The following is a 24,977-nucleotide window of genomic DNA, read 5'->3' on the forward strand; positions in this document are numbered from 1 at the left end:
ACGGTTATTATACCGACATTAATTATGCCGACATGTTGAAAAGACAGACATGGTTAAAATCTTGATGTTAAATATGCCTACACATGCGTTTTCAAGCACTTTTTCCCCAAAACACTTTTTCATACTTTACCATCCCAATGCTCCTGGATTGGGAGTAGAATAGTGTGCTAAGCACAGTGAGGCACCGTGCCCGGAGCCTCTCCCTGGCTGTGGGGCCAGGTAAGAAACCCCCAGGGCAGCTGAGTAATGAGCCCCGGGGGCAGCTGCTCGGGACTTCCACAGGCAACCCGGCGTGTGACGATGTTTCCTTTTTTTTTTTTTTTTTTCTCAAGGTGCATGGATCACGGAGCATAGCTCTCTCCCCCCTGACACCCAGAAGTCCCAACGACGAGTACTGATTGGCCCACGGGCCATTCAGTCACATATAATGGCTGACCATCGATAGCTAAAACTATCGATGGTTATCCATCAAATAGTTTGCCACTATCAATGGCTGGGTGCAGAATCGCCATCGATGGCAACCATTGATGGCCTCTGTACCGATGGTCATCCCTAGTTACAGGCAGCAGCAGCATCACTCTCCCGAGTCCCTCCTCTTTTTCCTCAGCTGTGTGTTTAGTGCCGCCCACTTTCCTCCCCTTCCTTAGCAACAACCCGATAGTAAGACTTCCTGTGCTCTGCCTCTGCAGTGCTGAGCATTCTGCACACGTGGGTGGCTGTGTGCACTGGAGGAGCACTGCAGCCAGCAATACCAGCTCTCAGGTATGTGATATATGTGCTGGGGAGGGAGTAAGTGACATGTTAATATGTCCAGGGGGTTAATAATGTCATGGTAATGTGTTCTGGGAGGGTGAGGCCCAGGGGAGAGACATTTTAATGTGTTCTGGGAGGGGGGAGGGGGCTGACATGTGTGCAGGTGTTAGTGACATTTTAATGGGTGTTGTGGGGGTGACATGGTAATGTGTGCTAGGGGAGACTACATGTTGATGTGTGCTGGGGGCTGACCTCTCAATGGGTGCTTGGAGGGGCTGACCTCTCAATGGGTGCTTGGAGGGGCTGACATGTTAATGGGTGCAGGGGGGCTGACATGTTAATGGTTGCTGGGGGGGGGGCTGACATGTTAATGGTTGCTAGGGGGGGGGGGGCTGACCGATATGGCTGCCTGCTGGATCCACTGGAGCCCCTCAGGCGCTTTCGGCTGCTTACTAGTAGCTATAGGCCAGATGAACTAGACTGCTGCTACTCCCCAAAAAAACTTCCAGAAATGCAACCATTGCTGTATAAGGGGAAATCAGTCACAGGGGGATACGGTCGCATTGTTGACAGCACTTAGGTTGACAGGTGTCTAGGTCGACATGGGTGAAGGTCGACAGGTATCAAGGTCGACATGGGTTTAGGTCGACACAGTGCTAGGTCGACATGGGTTAGGTCGGAAGGTCGACATGTTTTCTTTTACAGTTTTTTGAGCCGACAGGCAGTAGTTCATGCCCTAACATCCACTAGGGCATGGTGGGAGAATAAAATAGTGTGCCCGAGAGGGGCGTGGCTTCGGCGGACATGGAGTAGCTGCTTCCAACCTGAGCTCTCCGTCCCCGATATCCTGTATCTATATCCTGCATGCACTTATACTGCTCCTGGACCACACTGCTGGTGGGGGAATATCCCCAGAACAGATTAAGCCCCATCTCGTTCCTGTACCTGGTGTGCGGCCTGACTTACAGCCGAGGGAGCCTGCCGGAGGTCACGCAGGGCGCCGCGGACGCCATTTTCTTTCCCCTGCCAGGTGCCGCTGTCGTGTGTGCCCTGCGTGTCTTCCTCTTCACGGACAGGAGGCGCGCTACTGCGGAGGGACGCCGCCGGGCTACTGTGTGTGTGCTGCCTGTCCGGGTGAGTCTGTTTGGCCGCCCTCTCTCCCCCGTTTGCTGTGCGCCTGGAAGGGCGCCTCCTGCCACCCCCGTCCTGCCCTCCAGGCTGCTGGGATCTACAGCGCGTCACGGCGCCTGAATTTGCTGGTCAGCCATCTTGGCCGGGGGGGTCCCAGCAGGTCTGCCATCATAATCTACCTCTCCTGTGTTTGAGTCTGGGACTGCCTGCATTTACTGTGAATACATTAACACCGCTTGTAGCAAGTCTTGATTTATAACTGTCACTGCTCTGAGAGTGATATAAAATCTCATACTAGCCAGATCCTTTAGTGCTACAAGGTAATTTGGACAATATCCTGCTGACACCTATGGTACACACTGGTGGTGTGCTAGCCACCACCATTTTGCCATTGCTTTCCATATTGAGTATCATCTAACTTTTTAGGATGTCAGGCTTTGTGCAACAAATCCTCCAGGCCATCAATTCCTCCACTCAGAGGCTACTTGCCAAACTTGATACTATGGTGGGTGCACCTATAACTCCTGAAAATATGACCTCTGTGTCATCTGCGCTAGATTGGCAACAGGACCCTCCTGTCAGGGAGGTAGTGTCTTCTTCATCCACTACTCTCTTTTCAACTCCTGCAGATGAGGAATCTATAAAAAATCAGTTCTGCAGCTGCAACAATGGATCCAACCTGCCAAATAGAGGCTTCTAACACTGCCTCTGCTACTGTTACGGTACCAGCTGTTGCGGCCTCTTCGGAGCTCCGTTGTACGACTCTCGCAGTGACACTACAGCTACGAAAACCCCTCTGCACCTACTCCTTACATCTATTTCCATATTTCTGGATTGATGGGACACTCCTGGATCTCTTGTCCATGTACTTTCGGCTCCTATGTGCATGTCCTTGGGTGTACGATGGAGGGACTGTTGTCTTTAAGACTCTGCGGGGGAGGAGGGCCTGGCCCGACTAATATTTTTCATACTCTTACGCTCCAAAATATCTTCGTTGTTAACTGAGGCTTGGCCGGTTTAATACTTTCATCTCCTGTGCTTTTACATGTCTGCTGGTTTAGTGACCGTTTTGTATGTTTCCATGATATATAACTTTCGCAGATTCTACTTTGTTGCCTAATACTGAGACGGGATCATTTTATATTGTAATTATGCTGCAGCATCCTTGCTATACTAGTTAATAATTACAGCCATTGCCCCATTTAGCCCATTCGCCTATTATCCGACCATATGGGGGGGGGGGGGGGGGGAGGATGGGGGGGGGGGGGGGGAAGGGGTGAATTAGGATTTTAGGCTAGGTTAGCTAATATAAGCTGAAGGCCACTAATTTATCCCCTCTTAGTAATAGTAGTATAGACAGTTGGGAAGAGGAGGGTAGGTTGTTCGGGATCCAGGTATACCTAGGTTGGGGTTAGGTCATACAGGGTGGGGGTATTTTGGGAAGGTTTATTTTGGGTTTTTGGGGGGGTTTTGCTTTGGGTAGGTTAGGTATTATATTCAAGATAGTGGGTTACTTATTTTTACATTTTATTTTACTCCCCTTGTCTGACCAGACCTACAATTCTGCAATAATAATTTCTCCTAGTCTAGTAACTTCTTAGCTGGGAAATATACTGTCCTATCAGACTATATCCGCTCTGTCATACTTTTTATTATATTGTGGTGTGGTATTTCACTCTGTATGTATATGTGTCATATACTCGGTAGTACCTAGAACCCAGATGGCGCCTTTGGGCAATAGGGCTCGATATATCCTGCATTAGAGAGTTTTTTTTTTTTTTTTTTTACTTTCTATGTCCACAAACAATACCCTTATTTTTACCCTTGCTTTCATGCATCATTGCAGTATCAACGTTACCCTAGCTGCACTTTTTTGTATTTAGTATCATGTACTAAACTGGATTTCACTGTCTGTGTCTACAAACTATTGCCTGTAACTGGAGTTTATGTTGCATTACTAAAAATTTCAATAAAAATTATTGAATTAAAAAAAAATAGTGTGCCCGAAGCATCGCAAGGGCTTCGGTTGACTTCCAACTGTGTTCATGTTCACAGTGTCGACATTCGGGTAAAAAACCATGTTGACCTTTCCGACCTGTCGACCCAACGGTGTCGACTTAATGACTGCGCGTCTCTGCACTTCCCCCTTATACAACACTGCTGGTGTCTGCAGATCTGATTGTTACTGGGTTATGGTGAATGTCATATGCTGCAGATCTGATTGTTACTGACGCTTATAGTTTCCAAACCTATAAGCGTTGCCTGAAAACTCATCTCTTCAGGCAAGCTTATCAAATTCCAGAACCAGTCACAGAACCTTGCATTCTGGTGGAATCGAGGCAATAAAGAATACAGTATCTATCCTTATGTATCAATGCCTATTTCCCTATAGATTGTAAGCTTGCGAGCAGGGCCCTCCTACCTTTTGACTGTCTTAAAAGTCCCTGTTTGTTGTATCACTATCTCCTTTTGTAAAGCGCAACGGAATATGCTGCGCTCTATAAGTAACTTAATCAAAATAAAATAAATGAAATACTGGGTATTTATTGTAATGATGATTATGTAATGTAGTGATGTAGTGCAGTGTGTAGCGGGATGTAATGTAGTACAGCATGGAGGGAGATAGTCATGTAGTGCGGCGTGTATATATACAGGGGCGTAGCTATGGTAAGGCAGCCCCAGCCATCGCGGGGGGGAGCCGGTGTCACTGGGGCGCAGCAGGGTCACGGCACTCTCAAAGCCGAGCTCTGCTCAGTGCTCTGCTGCTGGGAGGAAGCTGGGTATATACTGTTGAGCCGCCTGTAGGTGGCGCTGCAGCGCACAGCTGAGCTCCTCGGCTGTCAGGAAGAAGCTCCTCTCTCTGTCTCAGGACATGGGGCTGCCTGATACACGGAGCTATGAATAGGTGACATGCTGATTTTACAGGTTTGTGTCCCTTGTTGTGGGTGCCAGTTGCAGGGGCATGGACAGGGGAAGAAAAGTGTGGGCACCATTAATGTAAGCTGGTGGCCCAGTGAGTACTATGTCTTGGTAGCTGCAGTGGGAAGGGGGAGGACTGGGTATATGGAAACTGGGTGCCCTCCATTGCTTGTGGGGGTTATTTGCTTTAGTATTGGTGTTTGTAAGTATGCTGTATGTGTGTATGTATGTATACTTTTTGTGTATGCTCTGTGTGTCTATAGCGTGTGTATGTTTATAAATATGCTGTATGTGTGCATGTTGTATGGTATCTGTGGTCGTATGCCATGTGTGTATGCTGTATGTGTGTGTGTATATGTAAATATGCTGTGTGTGTGCATGTATGGTATCTGTACCAGTATGCCATGTGTGTGTCCGTGTATGTCCTTTGTGTCTAAGGTATGTGTGCTTTAATGTCCTGTGTGTGAATGGTATGTGCGTGTGCGTGTCTGTATGGCATGTCCTGTGTGTATGTATGGCATGCGTGTGATTACTGTAGTGTGCATGTATGTTCTGTTTGTATGTATGTATGGTATGTGCGTGTATATTATGTGTGTCTGTATGGTATATGTGTGTGTTTGTGATGTGTGTCTGTATATATGGTATGTGTGCATGTATGTCCTGTTTGTATATATATATGTATGGTATGTGCGTGTATGGTATGTGTGTATGGTATGTGTGCATGTATGCCCTGTGTGTCTGCTATCTATTAGCCCCTGGTCCCTGGATGCCAGCATTCAGTATAGCGTCACTAGCATCCCTAATGCCTTTAGAAGAGCGGCCGCTGAACTTGAAATGAGTTAGGATGCCAATGCCGTAATACTGACAGCTAGAATCCTGATTGGTGAGTATGAAGGAAAGAGCAGAGCGAGACAGCGAAACGCTATGGAGAGAGTGGGGGTGTGAAGGAGAGAGAAATAGAGAGACAGTGATGGAAAGAAAAATAAAGTGTCAGAGAGAGAGAGAGAATCGGACCCTTTATATATTTTGCAATGGGACCCACAAGGTTCTAGTTATGCTCCTGCACCCCAATTGTTTGCCCTGAGTTGCTGGCAGCAGCACCAGAGCACCCTGACCTATGATAGTTTCATAGTAGGTAAGGCTGAAAAAAGACTTGCGTCCATCTAGTTCAACCTGGTATAGATATCCATTGCTGATTTGGTAGGTTCTGGTATTTTACAGACAAATTATATTTCTTATTTGTACCCATGGATGTTTTCTCCAGTAAATGATTGTCCAACTTTGCCTTGAACGCATTTAATGAGCCAGCCGTTACCACCTCTCTGGGAAGAGAGTTCCAGAGTTTGACTGTTCTGACCGTAAAGAAATTCTTTCTACTAGCTGAATGAAATCTTTTTTCTTCTAATCTATACTCATGCCCTCGCGTCCTAGATTCCTTTCTAGTAGAAAATAGGGTGTGTGACAGTTCCTTATATTGGCCCTTGATATACTTGTACATATTGAGCATGTCCCCCATCATCCTTTTTCATCTCCCACAGCAGCAGCGTGTCTCCTGGGCAGCAGAACTTGCTGCTGCAGTGCAGACTCCACCCTTCCTGTCCTAGAGACCAACCAAGCTATCACACGCGCAAAGCCCAGGAGGAGCGGCCATCAAAAAGCACCCGTCGTGACCTTCAAGATAATGGTTGTGACCCACTGCCATCCTCGCGCTTCAGTGTCCTCTCCTGGCTGCAGTTCTAGCATCTGGTAAGATGTGTTTTGCTTGGTTTCGGGTCAGAAGATGGGGTAACTGGCGCTCATTTAGGGCACCCTCATATGTTTGTGTGTCAGGATGGTGCTCTCTTCCCAGAGGCTGCCCCGGTTCCTGCTGCTGGCCGTGCATGGGGTATAGAGGTGATGTCAATGGTGCCTGCAGCAGCACTGGAAATAACTTTCAATATGCCAGCTTAAAGTGCAATGTATGTACACTTCTAAACCTAGTAGCTTCTATACCCCTTCCCTACCCCCAGTACTGCCTATCCCTAATCCACCTTGGCCTCTCCCTAACCATACAGGAGCCGCTAGGCCGCAAGGCGGCCAATAGCGGCATTCGGGAGGCGGAGCCGCACGATGTACACAAACACCGTGCGGCTCCCTGCTGTCCGGGCTGGTTTCGCGTGTCGGTTTGTTTTTTTTGCCAAGACCCTTACCTGGACTACGTCGCGCTGGGACAGGTGAGTATGGTTTCCTTCCTCATAGGTTCCCACATGGATTTCTTCGGACTCCGGACCGCCGACGCCATCGCCGACAGGGATGCCGACAGGGATGCCGACATGGATACAGACACAGACCAGGACATCAGGACCAGGGCTACCTACGGGCTCAAGATAGGTAAGTATCAGTATGTATGTGTTATGGATGTATTAAACTTTTATTTTTCACGTGTGTCAGTGTGTTTATTGTACGATTTCTTTTACTGTGGAACTACAAGACCCAGCGGGCCCTTTAATGCCCCGCAGGCTGGGACTTGTGGTTCTCCAAGTCCCAGCTTGCGGTGGAGGCTTGCTGGGACTCATAGTTCACCAGTAAAAGACAATAGTTTTTATTCTATTTTTTACACCATTCCATCAGCCCGATGCCCACCGCCCAGAGGCATCGGGGATAGCACCAGGCTTCAGCCTCGTCAGGTAAGTCCTGGAGGGGGGGGGGGGGGGGCCCTTCATTGGGGGGGTTCCCCACTCCCCCAGGGCCCCTGGCCAGGCTGACTGGTCGGTAGGGTTAATGCTTTGGCCGCGGGACCTTATATAATAAGTGTCCCCCGGCTGTGGCATTACCCTGCTGGCTGGTTGTGCCTGGGGCTAGTTCTTAAAATACGGGGGACCCCTAGTCATTTTGTCCCCCGTATTTTGGGAAACAGCCCCGGACCTGGAGCCTGGGGCTGGTTGTAAAAAATCAGGGAACCCCTATTTGTCGGGTTTCCTGATTTTTTTAATACCAGCCCCCGGCTCCTTCAGCCTGGTGCTGGTTACGGCAGTGGGGGGGGGGGACCCCATGCCGTTTTTTTTTTAACGGGTAAAGGGCTACCCCTTTCCCACTGCCAAAAAAATGGCTCTTACACGGTAAAAACACTGCTTTTTACCCAGTTAACAAATACCGGTATTTGTTACCCGTGTAAAGCAACCTGGAGCTTTCCACTGCAGCTCTAACCGTTTAAAAAGGCTAAAAAAACGGCATTTTACCGCATAAAGCCTGCAGTGGGAAAGGGGCATTAGTTTGTGTGCGCTTTGGAAAAGGGGTATGGCCACTGGAAAAGGGGGCATGTCTTTCAGTGAAGTGTACCACATCACATACACCACAATAGTAGGACTCCCTATACTATCTAGTACTAGTGCCCTTACACATTGTGCCACACAGTATGAGCCAAAATTCAAGGACAGCAAGGACAAAGGGACAGGGAGAGTGACAGCAGAGAGACAGTGGGAACACAGAGTGACAGCAGGGACACAGAGACGGCCACATATGTACTGTATATTGGGCATCATGGTACGTGGCATATGTATAATGCCCATTATACATATGCCGAACACTGTGAAGCCCATTCTACATATGCAGTACACCGTGATGCCCATTAAATATATATGCCCCACACCGTGATGGCCATTATACATATGCCGAACACTTTGATGCCCATTATACATATGCTACACACCGTGATGCTCATTACAGATATGCCACACACTGAGATACCCATTACATATTATGGCACATAAGCTTGATGCAAGGGTCTTCATACTCGATGCCAAGGGGGTTTACATGCTCCTAGCCAGGGGGAAGCAGTCTGACAGCCGGGCAGAAAGCGGTGTGCTGCCCGGCTGGTTAAATAGCGGGTCCGCAGTTGCTGCAGTGAAACAGTGTGACTGCCAGGCAGAATTGGTCGGCTGCTTGGCTGTCTTTAGAGCGGGTATGCAGCAGTTTGAAATCTCGCGCTGGGTCACCAGCCAATAGGAGCTGGCAGCCAATCAGGAGTGGCAGTGGTGTCTCATGATTGGCTGCCAGGCCGCAAGCTCCTATAGACTGCCGGACTGGCGCAACATTTCAAACTGCTGCTTAGAACTGAACTTATAAAGGCAGGCGACAGGCAGTCCACCTCTTCTGTCCGGCTGACACTTTTCCCAGCAGCTGCTGCAGACCCGCTCTTTAGACAGCCAGGCAGCACATCCCTCTCTGCCCCTCTCTGCCCAGCTTCAATATGCGTATGCCAAAAAAAGAAGCAGTGCTCGAAGAAGGTGCGGGTATACTATACCGGTGAATGTGGCACCCCACAAGCTGGGGCACAAGTGCCAGCAGCATAAAGTAATGGAAACACTGTAAAAAGCATAAAGTAGCTGTGGCACTACAGGTGCCAGCATGACTGTGTATTAAAAAGTACTACTTGAGTTGCACAGAACTGAGCTTATATAGCTTGCAGCACAAAAGGGGTTAACAGCTCAGCTCACAGCAAGGCAGGTCAGTTTGCAAAAAGAAACATTGTTACAGAACTGACAAGTTTGCAGAAAAAGGTGGGAAATCCTGGATGGAATCTCTCCCTGGGAGTCTGACTGAGACAGGAGAGCAGAGTGAGAAGTGTGTAGTTGTTGACTGGTGAATGCTGAAGCTGGCAGAACCCTGAAGGCTGGGGAAAGCAGTGTGCCCTAAAGTGTATGGGGGGGCACAGACTGGCAGCATGCAGAGAGCACTGGTCAGTGAGGACAGCCTGTCAGCCCCATCAGCAAGTGTGCAGCTGCAAGGGTCAGAGAGTGGGAGAGTGGGCATGGCTGCACATTGCACCCCACACAACACCCCAGCTCCCCTAAAAAGCATTCAGCATGGCTGCACATTGCACCCCAACAACTAATGGGAAGAAAAAAACAACAACTGGCAAATATGCAAAATGACATTTAGGGGTGAGATAAAACCCAAAAGGGGTGCGCAGTGCAGGCATGCCTTTCAGGGAAGCTGGAGTGTGGTGAGGGGGATCCCGACATGCTTTGGGGCGTGACCCAGGGCCCCCATTTCAAAATGGCTGCAGTTTTTTTTTTATGTCTTTTTTTTGGGCTGCAGTCATTTTGAAATGGGGACACACAAACACGCCCAAAGAATGAATGGCACCCCACACAACACCCCAGCTCCCCTTAAAAGCATGCAGCATGGCTGCACATTGCACAAGCACATGTTAAAATAAAAAACTTAAAGCAAACCCCCATAGCAAGTGCAATATTAGTGCATCACAATACTCACCTGCAAAAGAAAAGAAAAAATACACTCTGCTCTCTCCACGGGTGCTTGGGTCCTGGGAGAACCATTAGCATGCAGCACTCCACCCCTGCTGAAAACTAATGGCGAATGTACGCAGCAGGAAACTCGCTGATATGAGCGAGGAAGAGCGGGAATACATGCTCCCGCCCTCCCCCAGTCACCTGATACGCCAGATAGGCTGAGATTCACCGTTGGGGGCGGTGAATCTCAGCCACGTTGAATAGGCTGACTCGTCGAGTCCCGACGAATAGCCATGCTTGGAGAATCGCCGCTAAAAGCCGGCGAATTGTCGGCGAATAAAAAACTTGATTCGCCGTGGCCGGTGATAATTCTCATTGAATACCGCCCTATGTCCACTTGGATGGTAAAGAACTTTCACCTTTTTTTTTTTTTTTAAATGCGAACAGCTTGTGTCGACCCCAAATCGGCATCTTCATGGTGAAAAAAGTCTCAGTCAAACTAGGTGTTTTATAGGGATGCAGTCAATTTACCGACGAACATTTGACCAACTGTTGTTATGTTGTTATACCAATGCCCATTGACCGACAGTCAAAATACCGAAACGGTTATTATACCGACATTAATTATGCCGACATGTTGAAAAGACAGACATGGTTAAAATCTTGATGTTAAATATGCCTACACATGCGTTTTCAAGCACTTTTTCCCCAAAACACTTTTTCATACTTTACCTTCCCAATGCTCCTGGATTGGGAGTAGAATAGTGTGCTAAGCACAGTGAGGCACCGTGCCCGGAGCCTCTCCCTGGCTGTGGGGCCAGGTAAGAAACCCCCAGGGCAGCTGAGTAATGAGCCCCGGGGGCAGCTGCTCGGGACTCCCACAGGCAACCCGGCGTGTGACGATGTTTCCTTTTTTTTTTTTTTTCAAGGTGCATGGATCACGGAGCATAGCTCTCTCCCCCTGACACCCAGAAGTCCCAACGACGAGTACTGATTGGCCCACGGGCCATTCAGTCACATATAATGGCTGACCATCGATAGCTAAAACTATCGATGGTTATCCATCAAATAGTTTGCCACTATCAATGGCTGGGTGCAGAATCGCCATCGATGGCAACCATTGATGGCCTCTGTACCGATGGTCATCCCTAGTTACAGGCAGCAGCAGCATCACTCTCCCGAGTCCCTCCTCTTTTTCCTCAGCTGTGTGTTTAGTGCCGCCCACTTTCCTCCCCTTCCTTAGCAACAACCCGACAGTAAGACTTCCTGTGCTCTGCCTCTGCAGTGCTGAGCATTCTGCACACGTGGGTGGCTGTGTGCACTGGAGGAGCACTGCAGCCAGCAATACCAGCTCTCAGGTATGTGATATATGTGCTGGGGAGGGAGTAAGTGACATGTTAATATGTCCAGGGGGTTAATAATGTCATGGTAATGTGTTCTGGGAGGGTGAGGCCCAGGGGAGAGACATTTTAATGTGTTCTGGGAGGGGGGAGGGGGCTGACATGTGTGCAGGTGTTAGTGACATTTTAATGGGTGTTGTGGGGGTGACATGGTAATGTGTGCTAGGGGAGACTACATGTTGATGTGTGCTGGGGGCTGACCTCTCAATGGGTGCTTGGAGGGGCTGACATGTTAATGGGTGCAGGGGGGCTGACATGTTAATGGTTGCTGGGGGGGGGGGGGCTGACATGTTAATGGTTGCTAGGGGGGGGGGGGGGGGGCTGACCGATATGGCTGCCTGCTGGATCCACTGGAGCCCCTCAGGCGCTTTCGGCTGCTTACTAGTAGCTATAGGCCAGATGAACTAGACTGCTGCTACTCCCCAAAAAAACTTCCAGAAATGCAACCATTGCTGTATAAGGGGAAATCAGTCACAGGGGGATACGGTCGCATTGTTGACAGCACTTAGGTTGACAGGTGTCTAGGTCGACATGGGTGAAGGTCGACAGGTATCAAGGTCGACATGGGTTTAGGTCGACACAGTGCTAGGTCGACATGGGTTAGGTCGGAAGGTCGACATGTTTTCTTTTACAGTTTTTTGAGCCGACAGGCAGTAGTTCATGCCCTAACATCCACTAGGGCATGGTGGGAGAATAAAATAGTGTGCCCGAGAGGGGCGTGGCTTCGGCGGACATGGAGTAGCTGCTTCCAACCTGAGCTCTCCGTCCCCGATATCCTGTATCTATATCCTGCATGCACTTATACTGCTCCTGGACCACACTGCTGGTGGGGGAATATCCCCAGAACAGATTAAGCCCCATCTCGTTCCTGTACCTGGTGTGCGGCCTGACTTACAGCCGAGGGAGCCTGCCGGAGGTCACGCAGGGAGCCGCGGACGCCATTTTCTTTCCCCTGCCAGGTGCCGCTGTCGTGTGTGCCCTGCGTGTCTTCCTCTTCACGGACAGGAGGCGCGCTACTGCGGAGGGACGCCGCCGGGCTACTGTGTGTGTGCTGCCTGTCCGGGTGAGTCTGTTTGGCCGCCCTCTCTCCCCCGTTTGCTGTGCGCCTGGAAGGGCGCCTCCTGCCACCCCCGTCCTGCCCTCCAGGCTGCTGGGATCTACAGCGCGTCACGGCGCCTGAATTTGCTGGTCAGCCATCTTGGCCGGGGGGGTCCCAGCAGGTCTGCCATCATAATCTACCTCTCCTGTGTTTGAGTCTGGGACTGCCTGCATTTACTGTGAATACATTAACACCGCTTGTAGCAAGTCTTGATTTATAACTGTCACTGCTCTGAGAGTGATATAAAATCTCATACTAGCCAGATCCTTTAGTGCTACAAGGTAATTTGGACAATATCCTGCTGACACCTATGGTACACACTGGTGGTGTGCTAGCCACCACCATTTTGCCATTGCTTTCCATATTGAGTATCATCTAACTTTCTAGGATGTCAGGCTTTGTGCAACAAATCCTCCAGGCCATCAATTCCTCCACTCAGAGGCTACTTGCCAAACTTGATACTATGGTGGGTGCACCTATAACTCCTGAAAATATGACCTCTGTGTCATCTGCGCTAGATTGGCAACAGGACCCTCCTGTCAGGGAGGTAGTGTCTTCTTCATCCACTACTCTCTTTTCAACTCCTGCAGATGAGGAATCTATAAAAATCAGTTCTGCAGCTGCAACAATGGATCCAACCTGCCAAATAGAGGCTTCTAACACTGCCTCTGCTACTGTTACGGTACCAGCTGTTGCGGCCTCTTCGGAGCTCCGTTGTACGACTCTCGCAGTGACACTACAGCTACGAAAACCCCTCTGCACCTACTCCTTACATCTATTTCCATATTTCTGGATTGATGGGACACTCCTGGATCTCTTGTCCATGTACTTTCGGCTCCTATGTGCATGTCCTTGGGTGTACGATGGAGGGACTGTTGTCTTTAAGACTCTGCGGGGGAGGAGGGCCTGGCCCGACTAATATTTTTCATACTCTTACGCTCCAAAATATCTTCGTTGTTAACTGAGGCTTGGCCGGTTTAATACTTTCATCTCCTGTGCTTTTACATGTCTGCTGGTTTAGTGACCGTTTTGTATGTTTCCATGATATATAACTTTCGCAGATTCTACTTTGTTGCCTAATACTGAGACGGGATCATTTTATATTGTAATTATGCTGCAGCATCCTTGCTATACTAGTTAATAATTACAGCCATTGCCCCATTTAGCCCATTCGCCTATTATCCGACCATATGGGGGGGGGGGGGGGGGAGGATGGGGGGGGGGGGGGGAAGGGGTGAATTAGGATTTTAGGCTAGGTTAGCTAATATAAGCTGAAGGCCACTAATTTATCCCCTCTTAGTAATAGTAGTATAGACAGTTAGGAAGAGGAGGGTAGGTTGTTCGGGATCCAGGTATACCTAGGTTGGGGTTAGGTCATACAGGGTGGGGGTATTTTGGGAAGGTTTATTTTGGGTTTTTGGGGGGGTTTTGCTTTGGGTAGGTTAGGTATTATATTCAAGATAGTGGGTTACTTATTTTTACATTTTATTTTACTCCCCTTGTCTGACCAGACCTACAATTCTGCAATAATAATTTCTCCTAGTCTAGTAACTTCTTAGCTGGGAAATATACTGTCCTATCAGACTATATCCGCTCTGTCATACTTTTTATTATATTGTGGTGTGGTATTTCACTCTGTATGTATATGTGTCATATACTCGGTAGTACCTAGAACCCAGATGGCGCCTTTGGGCAATAGGGCTCGATATATCCTGCATTAGAGAGTTTTTTTTTTTTTTTTTTTTACTTTCTATGTCCACAAACAATACCCTTATTTTTACCCTTGCTTTCATGCATCATTGCAGTATCAACGTTACCCTAGCTGCACTTTTTTGTATTTAGTATCATGTACTAAACTGGATTTCACTGTCTGTGTCTACAAACTATTGCCTGTAACGGGAGTTTATGTTGCATTACTAAAAATTTCAATAAAAATTATTGAATTAAAAAAAAATAGTGTGCCCGAAGCATCGCAAGGGCTTCGGTTGACTTCCAACTGTGTTCATGTTCACAGTGTCGACATTCGGGTAAAAAACCATGTTGACCTTTCCGACCTGTCGACCCAACGGTGTCGACTTAATGACTGCGCGTCTCTGCACTTCCCCCTTATACAACACTGCTGGTGTCTGCAGATCTGATTGTTACTGGGTTATGGTGAATGTCATATGCTGCAGATCTGATTGTTACTGACGCTTATAGTTTCCAAACCTATAAGCGTTGCCTGAAAACTCATCTCTTCAGGCAAGCTTATCAAATTCCAGAACCAGTCACAGAACCTTGCATTCTGGTGGAATCGAGGCAATAAAGAATACAGTATCTATCCTTATGTATCAATGCCTATTTCCCTATAGATTGTAAGCTTGCGAGCAGGGCCCTCCTACCTTTTGACTGTCTTAAAAGTCCCTGTTTGTTGTATCACTATCTCCTTTTGTAAAGCGCAACGGAATATGCTGCGCTCTATAAGTAACTTAATAAAAATAAAATAAATGAAATACTGGGTATTTATTGTAATGATGATTATGTAATGTAGTGATGTAGTGCAGTGTGTAGCGGGATGTAATGTAGTACAGCATGGAGGGAGATAGTCATGTAGTGCGGCGTGTATATATACAGGGGCGTAGCTATGGTAAGGCAGCCCCAGCCATCGCGGGGGGGAGCCGGTGTCACTGGGGCGCAGCAGGGTCACGGCACTCTCAAAGCCGAGCTCTGCTCAGTGCTCTGCTGCTGGGAGGAAGCTGGGTATATACTGTTGAGCCGCCTGTAGGTGGCGCTGCAGCGCACAGCTGAGCTCCTCGGCTGTCAGGAAGAAGCTCCTCTCTCTGTCTCAGGACATGGGGCTGCCTGATACACGGAGCTATGAATAGGTGACATGCTGATTTTACAGGTTTGTGTCCCTTGTTGTGGGTGCCAGTTGCAGGGGCATGGACAGGGGAAGAAAAGTGTGGGCACCATTAATGTAAGCTGGTGGCCCAGTGAGTACTATGTCTTGGTAGCTGCAGTGGGAAGGGGGAGGACTGGGTATATGGAAACTGGGTGCCCTCCATTGCTTGTGGGGGTTATTTGCTTTAGTATTGGTGTTTGTAAGTATGCTGTATGTGTGTATGTATGTATACTTTTTGTGTATGCTCTGTGTGTCTATAGCGTGTGTATGTTTATAAATATGCTGTATGTGTGCATGTTGTATGGTATCTGTGGTCGTATGCCATGTGTGTATGCTGTATGTGTGTGTGTATATGTAAATATGCTGTGTGTGTGCATGTATGGTATCTGTACCAGTATGCCATGTGTGTGTCCGTGTATGTCCTTTGTGTCTAAGGTATGTGTGCTTTAATGTCCTGTGTGTGAATGGTATGTGCGTGTGCGTGTCTGTATGGCATGTCCTGTGTGTATGTATGGCATGCGTGTGATTACTGTAGTGTGCATGTATGTTCTGTTTGTATGTATGTATGGTATGTGCGTGTATATTATGTGTGTCTGTATGGTATATGTGTGTGTTTGTGATGTGTGTCTGTATATATGGTATGTGTGCATGTATGTCCTGTTTGTGTATATATATATGTATGGTATGTGCGTGTATGGTATGTGTGTATGGTATGTGTGCATGTATGCCCTGTGTGTCTGCTATCTATTAGCCCCTGGTCCCTGGATGCCAGCATTCAGTATAGCGTCACTAGCATCCCTAATGCCTTTAGAAGAGCGGCCGCTGAACTTGAAATGAGTTAGGATGCCAATGCCGTAATACTGACAGCTAGAATCCTGATTGGTGAGTATGAAGGAAAGAGCGGAGCGAGACAGCGAAACGCTATGGAGAGAGTGGGGGTGTGAAGGAGAGAGAAATAGAGAGACAGTGATGGAAAGAAAAATAAAGTGTCAGAGAGAGAGAGAGAATCGGACCCTTTATATATTTTGCAATGGGACCCACAAGGTTCTAGTTATGCTCCTGCACCCCAATTGTTTGCCCTGAGTTGCTGGCAGCAGCACCAGAGCACCCTGACCTATGATAGTTTCATAGTAGGTAAGGCTGAAAAAAGACTTGCGTCCATCTAGTTCAACCTGGTATAGATATCCATTGCTGATTTGGTAGGTTCTGGTATTTTACAGACAAATTATATTTCTTATTTGTACCCATGGATGTTTTCTCCAGTAAATGATTGTCCAACTTTGCCTTGAACGCATTTAATGAGCCAGCCGTTACCACCTCTCTGGGAAGAGAGTTCCAGAGTTTGACTGTTCTGACCGTAAAGAAATTCTTTCTACTAGCTGAATGAAATCTTTTTTCTTCTAATCTATACTCATGCCCTCGCGTCCTAGATTCCTTTCTAGTAGAAAATAGGGTGTGTGACAGTTCCTTATATTGGCCCTTGATATACTTGTACATATTGAGCATGTCCCCCATCATCCTTTTTCATCTCCCACAGCAGCAGCGTGTCTCCTGGGCAGCAGAACTTGCTGCTGCAGTGCAGACTCCACCCTTCCTGTCCTAGAGACCAACCAAGCTATCACACGCGCAAAGCCCAGGAGGAGCGGCCATCAAAAAGCACCCGTCGTGACCTTCAAGATAATGGTTGTGACCCACTGCCATCCTCGCGCTTCAGTGTCCTCTCCTGGCTGCAGTTCTAGCATCTGGTAAGATGTGTTTTGCTTGGTTTCGGGTCAGAAGATGGGGTAACTGGCGCTCATTTAGGGCACCCTCATATGTTTGTGTGTCAGGATGGTGCTCTCTTCCCAGAGGCTGCCCCGGTTCCTGCTGCTGGCCGTGCATGGGGTATAGAGGTGATGTCAATGGTGCCTGCAGCAGCACTGGAAATAACTTTCAATATGCCAGCTTAAAGTGCAATGTATGTACACTTCTAAACCTAGTAGCTTCTATACCCCTTCCCTACCCCCAGTACTGCCTATCCCTAATCCACCTTGGCCTCTCCCTAACCATACAGGAGCCGCTAGGCCGCAAGGCGGCCAATAGCGGCATTCGGGAGGCGGAGCCGCACGATGTACACAAACACCGTGCGGCTCCCTGCTGTCCGGGCTGGTTTCGCGTGTCGGTTTTTTTTTTTTTTTGCCAAGACCCTTACCTGGACTACGTCGCGCTGGGACAGGTGAGTATGGTTTCCTTCCATAGGTTCCCACATGGATTTCTTCGGACTCCGGACCGCCGACGCCATCGCCGACAGGGATGCCGACATGGATACAGACACAGACCAGGACATCAGGACCAGGGCTACCTACGGGCTCAAGATAGGTAAGTATCAGTATGTATGTGTTATGGATGTATTAAACTTTTATTTTTCACGTGTGTCAGTGTGTTTATTGTACGATTTCTTTTACTGTGGAACTACAAGACCCAGCGGGCCCTTTAATGCCCCGCAGGCTGGGACTTGTGGTTCTCCAAGTCCCAGCTTGCGGTGGAGGCTTGCTGGGACTCATAGTTCACCAGTAAAAGACAATAGTTTTTATTCTATTTTTTACACCATTCCATCAGCCCGATGCCCACCGCCCAGAGGCATCGGGGATAGCACCAGGCTTCAGCCTCGTCAGGTAAGTCCTGGAGGGGGGGGGGGCCCCCTTCATTGGGGGGGTCCCCACTCCCCCAGGGCCCCTGGCCAGGCTGACTGGTCGGTAGGGTTAATGCTTTGGCCGCGGGACCTTATATAATAAGTGTCCCCCGGCTGTGGCATTACCCTGCTGGCTGGTTGTGCCTGGGGCTAGTTCTTAAAATACGGGGGACCCCTAGTCATTTTGTCCCCCGTATTTTGGGAAACAGCCCCGGACCTGGAGCCTGGGGCTGGTTGTAAAAAATCAGGGAACCCCTATTTGTCGGGTTTCCTGATTTTTTTAATACCAGCCCCGGCTCCTTCAGCCTGGTGCTGGTTACAGCAGTGGGGGGGGGGACCCCATGCCGGTTTTTTTTTAACGGGTAAAGGGCTACCCCTTTCCCACTGCCAAAAAAATGGCTCTTACACGGTAAAAACACTGCTTTTTACCCAGTTAACAAATACCGGTATTTGTTACCCGTGTAAAGCAACCTGGAGCTTTCCCACTGCAGCTCTAACCGTTTAAAAAGGCTAAAAAAACGGCATTTTACTGCATAAAGCCTGCAGTGGGAAAGGGGCATTAGTTTTGTGTGCGCTTTGGAAAAGGGGTATGGCCACTGGAAAAGGGGGCATGTCTTTCAGTGAAGTGTACCACATCACATACACCACAATAGTAGGACTCCCTATACTATCTAGTACTAGTGCCCTTACACATTGTGCCACACAGTATGAGCCAAAATTCAAGGACAGCAAGGACAAAGGGACAGGGAGAGTGACAGCAGAGAGACAGTGGGAACACAGAGTGACAGCAGGGACACAGAGACGGCCACATATGTACTGTATATTGGGCATCATGGTACGTGGCATATGTATAATGCCCATTATACATATGCCGAACACTGTGAAGCCCATTCTACATATGCAGTACACCGTGATGCCCATTAAATATATATGCCCCACACCGTGATGGCCATTATACATATGCCGAACACTTTGATGCCCATTATACATATGCTACACACCGTGATGCTCATTACAGATATGCCACACACTGAGATACCCATTACATATTATGGCACATAAGCTTGATGCAAGGGTCTTCATACTCGATGCCAAGGGGGTTTACATGCTCCTAGCCAGGGGGAAGCAGTCTGACAGCCGGGCAGAAAGCGGTGTGCTGCCCGGCTGTCTAAATAGCGGGTCCGCAGTTGCTGCAGTGAAACAGTGTGACTGCCAGGCAGAATTGGTCGGCTGCTTGGCTGTCTTTAGAGCGGGTATGCAGCAGTTTGAAATCTCGCGCTGGGTCACCAGCCAATAGGAGCTGGCAGCCAATCAGGAGTGGCAGTGGTGTCTCATGATTGGCTGCCAGGCCGCAAGCTCCTATAGACTGCCGGACTGGCGCAACATTTCAAACTGCTGCTTAGAACTGAACTTATAAAGGCAGGCGACAGGCAGTCCACCTCTTCTGTCCGGCTGACACTTTTCCCAGCAGCTGCTGCAGACCCGCTCTTTAGACAGCCAGGCAGCACATCCCTCTCTGCCCCTCTCTGCCCAGCTTCAATATGCGTATGCCAAAAAAAAGAAGCAGTGCTCGAAGAAGGTGCGGGTATACTATACCGGTGAATGTGGCACCCCACAAGCTGGGGCACAAGTGCCAGCAGCATAAAGTAATGGAAACACTGTAAAAAGCATAAAGTAGCTGTGGCACTACAGGTGCCAGCATGACTGTGTATTAAAAAGTACTACTTGAGTTGCACAGAACTGAGCTTATATAGCTTGCAGCACAAAAGGGGTTAACAGCTCAGCTCACAGCAAGGCAGGTCAGTTTGCAAAAAGAAACATTGTTACAGAACTGACAAGTTTGCAGAAAAAGGTGGGAAATCCTGGATGGAATCTCTCCCTGGGAGTCTGACTGAGACAGGAGAGCAGAGTGAGAAGTGTGTAGTTGTTGACTGGTGAATGCTGAAGCTGGCAGAACCCTGAAGGCTGGGGAAAGCAGTGTGCCCTAAAGTGTATGGGGGGGTACAGACTGGCAGCATGCAGAGAGCACTGGTCAGTGAGGACAGCCTGTCAGCCCCATCAGCAAGTGTGCAGCTGCAAGGGTCAGAGAGTGGGAGAGTGGGCATGGCTGCACATTGCACCCCACACAACACCCCAGCTCCCCTAAAAAGCATTCAGCATGGCTGCACATTGCACCCCAACAACTAATGGGAAGAAAAAAACAACAACTGGCAAATATGCAAAATGACATTTAGGGGTGAGACAAAACCCAAAAGGGGTGCGCAGTGCAGGCATGCCTTTCAGGGAAGCTGGAGTGTGGTGAGGGGGATCCCGACATGCTTTGGGGCGTGACCCAGGGCCCCCATTTCAAAATGGCTGCAGTTTTTTTTTTTTATGTCTTTTTTTTTGGGCTGCAGTCATTTTGAAATGGGGACACACAAACACGCCCAAAGAATGAATGGCACCCCACACAACACCCCAGCTCCCCTTAAAAGCATGCAGCATGGCTGCACATTGCACCAAGCACATGTTAAAATAAAAAACTTAAAGCAAACCCCCATAGCAAGTGCAATATTAGTGCATCACAATACTCACCTGCAAAAGAAAAGAAAAAATACACTCTGCTCTCTCCACGGGTGCTTGGGTCCTGGGAGAACCATTAGCATGCAGCACTCCACCCCTGCTGAAAACTAATGGCGAATGTACGCAGCAGGAAACTCGCTGATATGAGCGAGGAAGAGCGGGAATACATGCTCCCGCCCTCCCCCAGTCACCTGATACGCCAGATAGGCTGAGATTCACCGTTGGGGGCGGTGAATCTCAGCCACGTTGAATAGGCTGACTCGTCGAGTCCCGACGAATAGCCATGCTTGGAGAATCGCCGCTAAAAGCCGGCGAATTGTCGGCGAATAAAAAACTTGATTCGCCGTGGCCGGTGATAATTCTCATTGAATACCGCCCTATGTCCACTTGGATGGTAAAGAACTTTCACCTTTTTTTTTTTTTTAAATGCGAACAGCTTGTGTCGACCCAAATCGGCATCTTCATGGTGAAAAAAGTCTCAGTCAAACTAGGTGTTTTATAGGGATGCAGTCAATTTACCGACGAACATTTGACCAACTGTTGTTATGTTGTTATACCAATGCCCATTGACCGACAGTCAAAATACCGAAACGGTTATTATACCGACATTAATTATGCCGACATGTTGAAAAGACAGACATGGTTAAAATCTTGATGTTAAATATGCCTACACATGCGTTTTCAAGCACTTTTTCCCCAAAACACTTTTTCATACTTTACCATCCCAATGCTCCTGGATTGGGAGTAGAATAGTGTGCTAAGCACAGTGAGGCACCGTGCCCGGAGCCTCTCCCTGGCTGTGGGGCCAGGTAAGAAACCCCCAGGGCAGCTGAGTAATGAGCCCCGGGGGCAGCTGCTCGGGACTCCCACAGGCAACCCGGCGTGTGACGATGTTTCCTTTTTTTTTTTTTTTTTCTCAAGGTGCATGGATCACGGAGCATAGCTCTCTCCCCCCTGACACCCAGAAGTCCCAACGACGAGTACTGATTGGCCCACGGGCCATTCAGTCACATATAATGGCTGACCATCGATAGCTAAAACTATCGATGGTTATCCATCAAATAGTTTGCCACTATCAATGGCTGGGTGCAGAATCGCCATCGATGGCAACCATTGATGGCCTCTGTACCGATGGTCATCCCTAGTTACAGGCAGCAGCAGCATCACTCTCCCGAGTCCCTCCTCTTTTTCCTCAGCTGTGTGTTTAGTGCCGCCCACTTTCCTCCCCTTCCTTAGCAACAACCCGACAGTAAGACTTCCTGTGCTCTGCCTCTGCAGTGCTGAGCATTCTGCACACGTGGGTGGCTGTGTGCACTGGAGGAGCACTGCAGCCAGCAATACCAGCTCTCAGGTATGTGATATATGTGCTGGGGAGGGAGTAAGTGACATGTTAATATGTCCAGGGGGTTAATAATGTCATGGTAATGTGTTCTGGGAGGGTGAGGCCCAGGGGAGAGACATTTTAATGTGTTCTGGGAGGGGGGAGGGGGCTGACATGTGTGCAGGTGTTAGTGACATTTTAATGGGTGTTGTGGGGGTGACATGGTAATGTGTGCTAGGGGAGACTACATGTTGATGTGTGCTGGGGGCTGACCTCTCAATGGGTGCTTGGAGGGGCTGACATGTTAATGGGTGCAGGGGGGCTGACATGTTAATGGTTGCTGGGGGGGGGGGGGCTGACATGTTAATGGTTGCTAGGGGGGGGGCTGACCGATATGGCTGCCTGCTGGATCCACTGGAGCCCCTCAGGCGCTTTCGGCTGCTTACTAGTAGCTATAGGCCAGATGAACTAGACTGCTGCTACTCCCCAAAAAAACTTCCAGAAATGCAACCATTGCTGTATAAGGGGAAATCAGTCACAGGGGGATACGGTCGCATTGTTGACAGCACTTAGGTTGACAGGTGTCTAGGTCGACATGGGTGAAGGTCGACAGGTATCAAGGTCGACATGGGTTTAGGTCGACACAGTGCTAGGTCGACATGGGTTAGGTCGGAAGGTCGACATGTTTTCTTTTACAGTTTTTTGAGCCGACAGGCAGTAGTTCATGCCCTAACATCCACTAGGGCATGGTGGGAGAATAAAATAGTGTGCCCGAGAGGGGCGTGGCTTCGGCGGACATGGAGTAGCTGCTTCCAACCTGAGCTCTCCGTCCCCGATATCCTGTATCTATATCCTGCATGCACTTATACTGCTCCTGGACCACACTGCTGGTGGGGGAATATCCCCAGAACAGATTAAGCCCCATCTCGTTCCTGTACCTGGTGTGCGGCCTGACTTACAGCCGAGGGAGCCTGCCGGAGGTCACGCAGGGAGCCGCGGACGCCATTTTCTTTCCCCTGCCAGGTGCCGCTGTCGTGTGTGCCCTGCGTGTCTTCCTCTTCACGGACAGGAGGCGCGCTACTGCGGAGGGACGCCGCCGGGCTACTGTGTGTGTGCTGCCTGTCCGGGTGAGTCTGTTTGGCCGCCCTCTCTCCCCCGTTTGCTGTGCGCCTGGAAGGGCGCCTCCTGCCACCCCCGTCCTGCCCTCCAGGCTGCTGGGATCTACAGCGCGTCACGGCGCCTGAATTTGCTGGTCAGCCATCTTGGCCGGGGGGGTCCCAGCAGGTCTGCCATCATAATCTACCTCTCCTGTGTTTGAGTCTGGGACTGCCTGCATTTACTGTGAATACATTAACACCGCTTGTAGCAAGTCTTGATTTATAACTGTCACTGCTCTGAGAGTGATATAAAATCTCATACTAGCCAGATCCTTTAGTGCTACAAGGTAATTTGGACAATATCCTGCTGACACCTATGGTACACACTGGTGGTGTGCTAGCCACCACCATTTTGCCATTGCTTTCCATATTGAGTATCATCTAACTTTCTAGGATGTCAGGCTTTGTGCAACAAATCCTCCAGGCCATCAATTCCTCCACTCAGAGGCTACTTGCCAAACTTGATACTATGGTGGGTGCACCTATAACTCCTGAAAATATGACCTCTGTGTCATCTGCGCTAGATTGGCAACAGGACCCTCCTGTCAGGGAGGTAGTGTCTTCTTCATCCACTACTCTCTTTTCAACTCCTGCAGATGAGGAATCTATAAAAATCAGTTCTGCAGCTGCAACAATGGATCCAACCTGCCAAATAGATGCTTCTAACACTGCCTCTGCTACTGTTACGGTACCAGCTGTTGCGGCCTCTTCGGAGCTCCGTTGTACGACTCTCGCAGTGACACTACAGCTACGAAAACCCCTCTGCACCTACTCCTTACATCTATTTCCATATTTCTGGATTGATGGGACACTCCTGGATCTCTTGTCCATGTACTTTCGGCTCCTATGTGCATGTCCTTGGGTGTACGATGGAGGGACTGTTGTCTTTAAGACTCTGCGGGGGAGGAGGGCCTGGCCCGACTAATATTTTTCATACTCTTACGCTCCAAAATATCTTCGTTGTTAACTGAGGCTTGGCCGGTTTAATACTTTCATCTCCTGTGCTTTTACATGTCTGCTGGTTTAGTGACCGTTTTGTATGTTTCCATGATATATAACTTTCGCAGATTCTACTTTGTTGCCTAATACTGAGACGGGATCATTTTATATTGTAATTATGCTGCAGCATCCTTGCTATACTAGTTAATAATTACAGCCATTGCCCCATTTAGCCCATTCGCCTATTATCCGACCATATGGGGGGGGGGGGGGGGGAGGATGGGGGGGTGGGGGGAAGGGGTGAATTAGGATTTTAGGCTAGGTTAGCTAATATAAGCTGAAGGCCACTAATTTATCCCCTCTTAGTAATAGTAGTATAGACAGTTGGGAAGAGGAGGGTAGGTTGTTCGGGATCCAGGTATACCTAGGTTGGGGTTAGGTCATACAGGGTGGGGGTATTTTGGGAAGGTTTATTTGGGGTTTTTGGGGGGGTTTTGCTTTGGGTAGGTTAGGTATTATATTCAAGATAGTGGGTTACTTATTTTTACATTTTATTTTACTCCCCTTGTCTGACCAGACCTACAATTCTGCAATAATAATTTCTCCTAGTCTAGTAACTTCTTAGCTGGGAAATATACTGTCCTATCAGACTATATCCGCTCTGTCATACTTTTTATTATATTGTGGTGTGGTATTTCACTCTGTATGTATATGTGTCATATACTCGGTAGTACCTAGAACCCAGATGGCGCCTTTGGGCAATAGGGCTCGATATATCCTGCATTAGAGAGTTTTTTTTTTTTTTTTTTTTACTTTCTATGTCCACAAACAATACCCTTATTTTTACCCTTGCTTTCATGCATCATTGCAGTATCAACGTTACCCTAGCTGCACTTTTTTGTATTTAGTA

The 24,977-nt window shown here is 48.7% G+C and overlaps 1 long non-coding RNA gene across 1 annotated transcript in view; it reads left to right on the forward strand.

Moving 5' to 3' along the window:
• LOC146055690 (uncharacterized) overlaps positions 1 to 24,977 on the forward strand; it is a 53,680-nt gene that overhangs the window by 14,905 nt on the left and 13,798 nt on the right. The window contains exons 3-4 of the long non-coding RNA XR_014468853.1: positions 6,342 to 6,549; positions 16,955 to 17,162. This is a non-coding gene — a long non-coding RNA (uncharacterized LOC146055690). The remainder of the gene's footprint in view (positions 1 to 6,341; positions 6,550 to 16,954; positions 17,163 to 24,977) is intronic.

Source organism: Crinia signifera, unplaced genomic scaffold (assembly GCF_055691185.1).
Source record: "Crinia signifera unplaced genomic scaffold, ASM5569118v1 HAP2_SCAFFOLD_542, whole genome shotgun sequence".
In the NCBI taxonomy this organism is placed as follows: Eukaryota; Metazoa; Chordata; class Amphibia; order Anura; family Myobatrachidae; genus Crinia; species Crinia signifera.